Raw genomic sequence first — 9,515 nt, 5'->3', positions numbered from 1 at the left:
AGCCAGCTAAGTCCGTAGCAATTCTGTTTTTAATGTTCTCTTTGACCATTAGCCCCAACCATTATCTCCTCCTAGGGGTTTCCCTGGTGGTTCAGTGATAAAGAATCCACTTGCCAATTCAGGAGATGCGTTTTCAATCGCTGGATTGGGAAGATCCCCTGGAGAAGGAAATGGCAACCCACTCCCTTATTCTTGCCTGGAGAATTCCATGGACAGAGGAGCCTGGAGGGCTACAGTCCGTGGGGTCAGAAAAAAGTCGGACACGACTTAGTGACTAAACAACAGTTACCTCCTAACTCACCCACTTCTGTAGAGAATTCTTTTCTCCATAGAAGGATTGTCCCTGCATTCATATCACCAGACTCAAGGGATTTTCAAAGGGTAGGCAGAAACATTTCAGAGAACACAGCAAGAAGTCAAATTTAGGAAGATAAGGAAGGTCTAAAAAGTACACAGCCTGTCTTATTTATCCTAGTGATGTTATTGCCAAATCCTGTGTTAATCCTAATGATTTCCATTTTAGTTATCACAGGGCCTTACATGCCCCAGAATATCTGAGTAATTTTCCCCATCTCTTTTCTTAGACTGGCTATATCTCAGATGAAGGAAAAAGAAAAATAACACCCTACTATGTGGCAGATACTGGCTAGGTACCTGTGGAAAACACATTTTGGAATGTCTACACAGCCCACAAGGATCCACTCAGCCACGCTTCTCACCACGGGGTGAGGCCCTTTAGTCCTGTTTATGCTCAGTCTATACCCTACAGCCCTAGCTACTCTCCACTGAGACTGGAGGGAACTCTTGCCATAAGGTAAAGAATCAAATTTTCTTGTGAGACTTAAGAATTGGAGTTATGGATTCCTGCTACCGCTGTGTAAGTGTCTTGGAAAAGGATATATAAGCTCAAAGGCTATGGGTCAGTCAGCTCTGTGGGTCTAGGGGAGATAAAGTGAATTCTCACACAAAGAGAAAAAAAATCAAATACACAAAGAGAAGCTACAGTGGATCCTGATGACTTTTTATTTCTTGGTCACAACATCATTATAAGGCTTAGCTGAATTCTTGACTTTAAGAACAATGGGATATCACTATAACCTTATAATTAATTTTTTCTGTCTCATTCTCTGTCACTTTTCCCCTTAAACCAGCTCAGGTTGATTTCTATTACCTGGAATGTAAGGAATCCTAACCAATAAAGTGATGTGTGTGCTGTACCTTACTTAACATGATTTTCACAATAGATCTGTGAGGTATTTTCTATCTCTGTTTTACTGATGAGGATAGTAACAAAAGTTGCCTAGGCTTTATACTTCATGAATTTCCAGGATGGCATCTGGACTCAAGTTTTGTGGACTTCTGAACCTAATCTTTTCCCACTGGGCTCTTACTCCCTTGGAGGTGCTCTGACGGCTAGGGACATCTTCTCCCATGACCTCAGAAAGACCCTGGAGTTTTGTAAACCTTAAGGTAACAAAGATTCCAAGGATCGCAATTGCCCCCGGCTCCTGATTCTCTGGCAGGACACCAGTTTCTGACTGTTCTGCCTGCCCCTACCCCGTGGGAGCACAGACTGTGCATTCTTCTAGGCCTGGAGGAGACACTCTTAGGCTCTATGGGGAGCAGGATACCCCACCCCTCGGAGAAGGCAATGGCACCCACCTCCAGTATTCTTGCCTGGAAAATCCCATGGACAGAGGAGCCTGGTAGGCTGCGTTCCATGGGGTCACGAAGAGTCGGACACGACTGAGCAACTTCACTTTCACGTTTCACTTTTATGCATTGGAGAAGGCAATGGCAACCCACTCCAGTGTTCTTGCCTGGAGAATCCCAGGGACGGGAGCCTGGTGGGCTGCCATCTATGGGGTTGCACAGAGTCGGACACGACTGAAGTGACTTAGCAGTAGCAATTCCCACAAAAGAAAAAATGTCAAGTCTAAAGGATAGTCTGTCCTTTGGATGTGTTGTCTTCTGGCCCCTGAGAGTCGGCAGGGAGCTACAGCTCTAGGCTTGTGCACTGCCTCCTGCATTAAGCTCTGAACGCTCCTTCCACTAAACAGTTGGACCAGAATGGGTCAGTCTATTCTTTCCCTGGAACATAGGGTCCTTTTTCCTTCCACTGAAAGCTGTTTTCTGTTTCATTAAGTGATTAGTTATTTGGAATTCATCATTCAGATCCTTTTGGGGAGGTGAGAATGCTGCCCGTGTAGGACCTGTGGCAGGGAAGTGCTCTAGGACTCCTGTCTTGACCAAGGCCTTTGATACCTTGATATTGGCTTAAGAACCTGTAAAAGACATGGACATATTTCCCCCATCTTCCTAATGACATGAGTGATCATTAAATGCCTATTTTGTGCTCTGAATAGGAATTATGATTCTCCCCCTGTGGACCCTGAGCCCATGTACTGAGACCAAGTTATTGAAATTCTCTCCCTCTGAGGCAGATTCAGTATCGCACCACAGAGATGATAATTGATTTTTTTTTCTTTTCTTTTCTGTTTGATGATTTGATGATTGCTGTAACCATAGTTGCCTGGCTAGGATTTACAAAAGGGGAATAAAAATTACAATTTGGAGATCACTCTGCACTCCCATCTTCATTTTCAGCTCTCTCTATCTATAAAGGATTCCCTTTATCTTTGCCAAAACTTTGTTGGCTTAAGTGGTGGCCAGTTTAAGAATCTGGATTAGTTGTTAATGTTGCACTGATAGTTTTCTTAAGTACTTAGAGGGGGAGGTAAAGGAGACTAAGATTAATGTTAGGTTAATCTCACTTTAGTACTTGGTACAGAGTAGTCTCTGAATACATGTTAAAAGGATGAATTACAATGATTATAAAACATTGAATAAAAACAGAATCTATGGTACATCACTATACTCAATGAGAGGTAGAAATAAAGAGGAGAAAGAAGAGAAAATTCTTATCTATAGAAAGGGATTAGATTAGAAAAAAAAAAAAATCACTGTTTTTCAATCCCAGTGTAATATCTGGTCCAGGCAAGGATCATCAACAAATGCTAAAGCTGCTGGGTGAAGGGTTATTAGGAAATAAGTTATTCACAAGTCTCAAAACATCAACTATCAGATCACTTATTAATTACCAAGGGGTAAGGATATCTTTGTAACAGAGAAATAGAGCAAACACCAATTTAACCATGCTGTTACTCAAAACATTACCAATAATGGGACAAAGTGATGTTATGCCTCTCTTGGTATGCAGTTTGAAGTATGCAATGGCATCACCCCCTTTTTTTTTCCCCAAAAGTATTTCAACCAAAGCTAATTATGAGAAAACTATCACACAAATTTAAAATGTTAGACCTACAAAATAAGCGACCTGAACTTTTTCCAAAAAAGTTAATCTCTTGAAAGATGAACAAATTAGGGAGCCAGTTCTAGATTAAAGAAGCCAAAGAGACATAACTGATTCTAATGAGTAGATCCTAGAGATTAAAAAAATATTAGGAAGAACATTTTGGAAAAAATTATGAATAACAATTTGGAAAATTCATATACAGCATATACATTTCATGGTATTAATCAATATTAAACTTCTTATAGGTAATAATGGTTCTGACGTTGTATAGAAGAATGCTTGTCTTACAAGATACATCATAAAATATTTAGGGGTAAAGTGTCATGATGTCTGCAATTTATTTTCAAATGATTCAGTAGTAAAATTATACATATAGTGCGCACACACTATAGTGTGTGTATGTGTGTGAGAGAGAGAGAGAAGAAGAGAGAAAGAGAAAGAAATTGGTACAAAACGTTAACAGTTGCTGAATCTAAAGTGAAGAGTATGTATTGATTGCAATGTTCTTTCAACTTTTGTGTGAGTTTGAAAATTTTCAAATAAATTGCAGGGGGCAAAGAAATGACAAACAGACTGACTTTTACTTTATGAAAAAGTTAGAAAGCCCAGGTAGCTCTTTTTCTGAAATAGGTGAGAGAAATTGGAAAGCCAGGCAGAATTAATAGAAAACAGAATCATAGAATGTTATCATTTGAAGGATCTTTAAAGTCTGATGTTTAGACTGATTCTGAGAAACAATCTGGAAGAAAAAATTTCTGGCTAAATAAATTGGGGAAACAAGGCACTACTCTCTCTCTCTCTTGGAGAATCACAATGAATATTATTAGCATGCTAAAGTTCTGAGTAAGGAAGTGTGTTTAATATTGCTTAACGTCACAATTTCTAAACTTATTCGATCACAGAACCTCTTTTTAAAAAACATGACCCCCATTAATTTCCTCAGAAGCAAATGTTCCCCAGAATAGAGAAATCCTGATTCAACTTTATTTAACAAGGAAAGAAATAGAGACTCAGAATAGTTGATTTTTTTCAAGGTCACAGTGGAAGAGACGAGCCAAAAACTCAGGTTATGAGAAAGGTGATACAAAGACAGTGATTGGTAGCATTCACAGAGAAGGAAAAAAATGTTTCTTACAAAGATCATGCTAATTGAAATAGTTAATGCCATTCCAACCAGCAAAAACCCTGTATTTTATCCCACTTATACAAGTTCTACATGTAGGATCTGTTTTGCAAACATGCCACCTTTGTTTATAACCACGGAGACATATGTTGTTTGCTAATATCGTACCATGCACGAGAAAATGAAATGCCTTATATATATATGATCCAAATCTAAGTTTCATTCTGGTATAGGGACAAAATATTACATGGAATTGTGATCGAATCAGCCTGTCTTAAGTTACACTGTTTATCAGTTGTGATAAGCTAAGGGGGAAAAACTCCCATGTTCTATTGCTTTATAAGCCAAGCACATTAAGAACATACATCTGCTTTAAAACTACACAGTTTCTTTTCTAGTGCCCAAGCAGATTTGCTCTGAGCTCAAGCAGTTATCAAACCCGGCTCTGCCTCTGATGGCTGCAGTTTACATTCGGAGCGAGAGCACAGCTCTGGTGCAGGACAGGCAGTCTCAGGCAACAGATGTCAACTCCCTTGCAAAGGCGCTGCTCTGCCTCACAACTGGCAGAGAACTGAAGGAGTTCCCTTCCCTTTATGGCTTTTATCTCTCTGGTTAATAGGGGATGGTGCTTAGAGGAGGCAATTCTTGAGCTATAAATCCAGACAGCAAATAAAGCAAGGGGAGAAGGAGGGAAACTACAATGTAAGAAGTTTCCTTTGTTTACTATGCTTAATTGGGATTCCACACATGAATGGAGAAGAGAAGAGGTTCTCTCTCCCAGGGTGACTAGGAAGGGGAAAAAGGTGGGTTTCCCTCTGTCTGCTTGCTTTTTCATGTGCAAATTAGTCAGAGCCTTTCCCAGCCTGAGAGAGTTTGTAGTTTTGAGTCCAAGGCCAGTGTCTCAGTGGGTGCTCAGTAAATATTAATTGAAGAAGATGATGGCTTTGAGGAGTGGTCTTAATTATATTCTCTCAGCCGCAGCCCTCCAGATGCACACAAAGGTCACTCTGTCTCTTGCCCCAGGCACTACCCGAGTGGCCCGTTCAGTTAATGAGAAAGGTCTTGTTCTCTCATTTGTCTCCTACCTCATCTGCAGTTTCATGCCCAACCCATCCTGGGGTCTGTGCTCAGAGACTGATGAGAACAAAAAGTCAGAAGTAGAAACAACAGCTGCTGCAGCCTCACTGCTTGTGTGGTCTTTCTCCACTGGACTCAGCACGGTACCCTCCTTGGGCTGGCAGCAAGGGGAGGGGGCTGAAGGAAGCAGCTGGAGAATCTGGTGTGGTGGATTGTGTTATCATTCCCAGCATCTCACACTCCTTCTAACAGGATTACACAACTTGCAGTGCCTCCTGAGGGACAGTACACAGTTTCTGCACTTTTGATGTCAGGCTTGGACTTGAGTACTCTGGCCAATGGATTGTGGGCAACCTTGACTATGCCTCATTCAAGGGAAAGCTCTAAAGCTGCTGTGAACCAGACATTTTTTCTCCTCCCCCAAAATTCATACATTGAAGCCCTAACGCCCCGTGTGATAGTTTTAGAAAGTGATTAGGTTGTGAGGGTGGAGGCTTCATGAATAGTATTAGTGCCTTTGTAAGAAGAGACACGATGGTGTGATCACTCACCTAGAGCCAGACATCCTGGAATCTGAAGTCAAGTGAGCCTTAGAAAGCATCACTACGAACAAAGCTAGTGGAGGTGATGGAATTTCAGTTGAGCTATTTCAAATCCTAAAAGATGATGCTGTGAAAGTGCTGCACTCAATATGCCAGCACATTTGGAAAACTCAGCAGGGGCCACACGACTGGAAAAGGTCAGTTTTCATTCCAATCCCAAAGAAAGGCAATGCCAAAGAATGCTCAAACTACCGCACAGTTGCACTCATCTCACAGGCTAGTAAAGTAATGCTCAAAAGTCTCCAAGCCAGGCTTCAGCAATATGTGAACCGTGAAATTCCGGATGTTCAACCTGGTTTTAGAAAAGGCAGAGGAACAAATTGCCAACATCTGCTGGATCATGGAAAAAGCAAGAGAGTTCCAGAAAAACATCTATTTCTGCTTTATCGACTATGCCAAAGCCTTTGACTATGTGGATCACAATAAACTGTGGAAAATTCTGAAAGAGATGGGAATACCAGACCACCTGACCTGCCTCTTGAGAAATCTGTATGCAGGTCAGGAAGCAACAGTTAGAACTGGACATGGAACAACAGACTGGTTCCAAATAGGAAAAGGAGTACGTCAAGGCTGTATATTGTCACCCTGCTTATTTAACTTATATGCAGAGTACATCATGAGAAACGCTGGGTTGAAAGAAGCACAAGCTGGAATCAAGATTGCCGGGAGAAATACAATAACCTCAGATATGCAGATGACACCACCCTTATGGCAGAAAGTGAAGAAGGAACTAAAAAGCCTTTTGATGAAAGTGAAAGAAGAAAGTGTAAAAGTTGGCTTAAAGCTCAACATTCAGAAAACGAAGATCATGGCATCTGGTCTCATCACTTCATGGGAAATAGATGCGGAAACAGTGGAAACAGTGTCAGACTTTATTTTTTGGGTCTCCAAAATCACTGCAGATGGTGATTGCAGCCATGAAATTAAAAGGCACTTACTCCTTGGAAGGAAAGTTATGACCAACCTAGACAGCATATTCAAAAGCAGAGACATTACTTTGCCAACAAAGGTCCGTCTAGTCAAGGCTATGGTTTTTCCAGTAGTCATGTATGGAGGTGAGAGTTGGACTGTGAAGAAAGCTGAGCACCAAAGAATTGATGCTTTTGAACTGTGGTGTTGGAGAAGACTCTTGAGAGTCCCTTGGACTGCAAGGAGATCCAACCAGTCCATCCTAAAAGAGATCAGCCCTGGGTGTTCTTTGGAAGGAATGATGCTAAAGCTGAAACTCCAGTACTTTGGCCACCTCATGCAAAAAGTTGACTCATTGGAAAAGACTCTGATGCTGGGAGGGAGAGGGCAGGACGAGAAGGGGACGACAGAGGATGAGATGGCTGGAAGGCATCACCGACTTGATGGACATGAGTTTGGGTAAACTCCGGGAGTTGGTGATGGACAGGGAGGCCTGCTGTGTTGCAATTCATGGGGTCACAAAGAGTCGGACACGACTGAGCAACTGAACTGAAGAAGAGACATGAGATGACCTCTTTCTCTCAGCTGTGTGAAGATACAATGAGAAGACAAATATCTATAAGTGAGAAGGCAGACCCTTACCAGACTGAATTTGCTGGTACCTTGTTCTTGGACTTCCCAGCCTTCAGAACTGGGAGAAATAAATGTTTGTGGTTTAAGCCACTCACTCTATGGTATTTTTGGTATTGCAGACTTAACTGACACACACAGATTCATTGTATATTCCCATCAGCTCTCTTGCTGTTTTCTCTTTGCCATAAGAATGGCATGGCCAAAAAATGGACTTCTCTTTCAGCCTGGATCTGGAATGAAGAAAACACAAAGACAAGGCTGATATGTGTGTCTTCTTCATTACAGATCCCAGAAAAAGCCTTTGTAGTTTTAACTAAAAATCGGGGGGTGGCGGGGGTTGTTTGCATAGCAGCAGAGCTGACTGATTCATGCCATTTGAGTGGAGTAGGAAAATGAAGTTAGTGACTTGTCTGCTTCATCAGTACTGGTCTTTACCTGTCAAGCTGCCAACATGTGATGAATAATAGAAGCTCCTTCAGCCCTTGTGCCTGCTGTTTTGACACTGCCCCCACAGCCTCCTTGAACTAAATAAAGTTGAATGGCATACCATTCCAACTGCTAACAGATCAAGGAAAGGGCTTCTTTGTGAGGGTACGCTTCTCCAAGGTTAGAGAAATCTTGGCTTTCTCCAGAGACCTGCATGAGAGGCATTGTGTCTTTCATTTCTCTTTACTGCAGTCCAGATTTGCCTTAGTACCTCCTCCAACACTGCAGGTACCAACAGCCTTCCAAGAGGAGCAATGGGGCCTGTGGTAGAGTAGCATGACAGCAGGGATAACTTTGACTCATTTGTGCTTTGCATAAGTATTTACGTGCTTCCTCCAAAGCGCTTACCTAGTGTATGTTATAACTAAATACTGACTTAGACTAATGTCCTAAACAGGAAACAACTGAAAAATTAAACATTTATGAATTTGAATTGAGTTATAACTTTGTGTTAAGTTTATTTAGGGATCAGTATTTGTTGGTTTATGTTATGCTATGCCTTTATAAAGATGGTTGTATGAAAATATTGAATCATACAGCCTCTTTCAGGAACTCTGTGACTATAAAATTCTTATACTCTTGCTAAATTTAGTCAGATTGCATATTACCAACAGATTTTGATAGCTATCATAAAATAAGGAATTCAAACCAGCAGATGATTATAACTGACAACAGGAATGTAACTGTGAACTTTGAAAATATGCTAATGCTTATCCCTGTATAGAAATATTAGCCTAAATTCTTTCTATGACATATGCATATGTGTTTATAATCTATTTTTGTATAGAGTAAAAAAAAAAAAATTAATTCCCAAAATATCACTCTCCCCTTTGACATTTATCAGTGATAGCAAATAATGTCAGGGAACATTAGTATACTGAAGGAATACAGAGATGCTGCCTAAAGCATATACTTGGGTTTTGCTTTAAAAGAATTTGATACACATCCTGAACACTGGCCTAATTTTTGCTTTAGATCAAATTCCTCATACTGGGTGGTCACTGTGTTGGGTCTTGAATCTGGTCCTATTCATCTTTTTAGGCTCAGGAACTTGCATGCTGCTGCTAAGTCACTTCAGTTGCGTCCGACTCTGTGTGACCCCATAGACGGCAGCCCACCAGGCTCCCCCATCCATAAAACCCACTAAATAAGAGGGCTTGACTCCGGCAGTTGGTGATAGACAGGGAGGCCTGGTGTGCTGCAGTTCATGGGGTCACAAAGAATTGGACACGACTGAGCAACTCGACTGAAAGAATAACTTGGATAGAAAGACGGATGGGTGGGTGGGTGGTGGATAGAAGAATAGATAGCTGAGTCTCCTGTCCTCCTCAAAGATAAGACAAAAAAGTAATCATACTGATATTAATTT

Source organism: Bos indicus, chromosome 17, assembly GCF_029378745.1.
Source record: "Bos indicus isolate NIAB-ARS_2022 breed Sahiwal x Tharparkar chromosome 17, NIAB-ARS_B.indTharparkar_mat_pri_1.0, whole genome shotgun sequence".
In the NCBI taxonomy this organism is placed as follows: Eukaryota; Metazoa; Chordata; class Mammalia; order Artiodactyla; family Bovidae; genus Bos; species Bos indicus.
Note: the sequence above shows the minus strand (reverse complement) of the source record.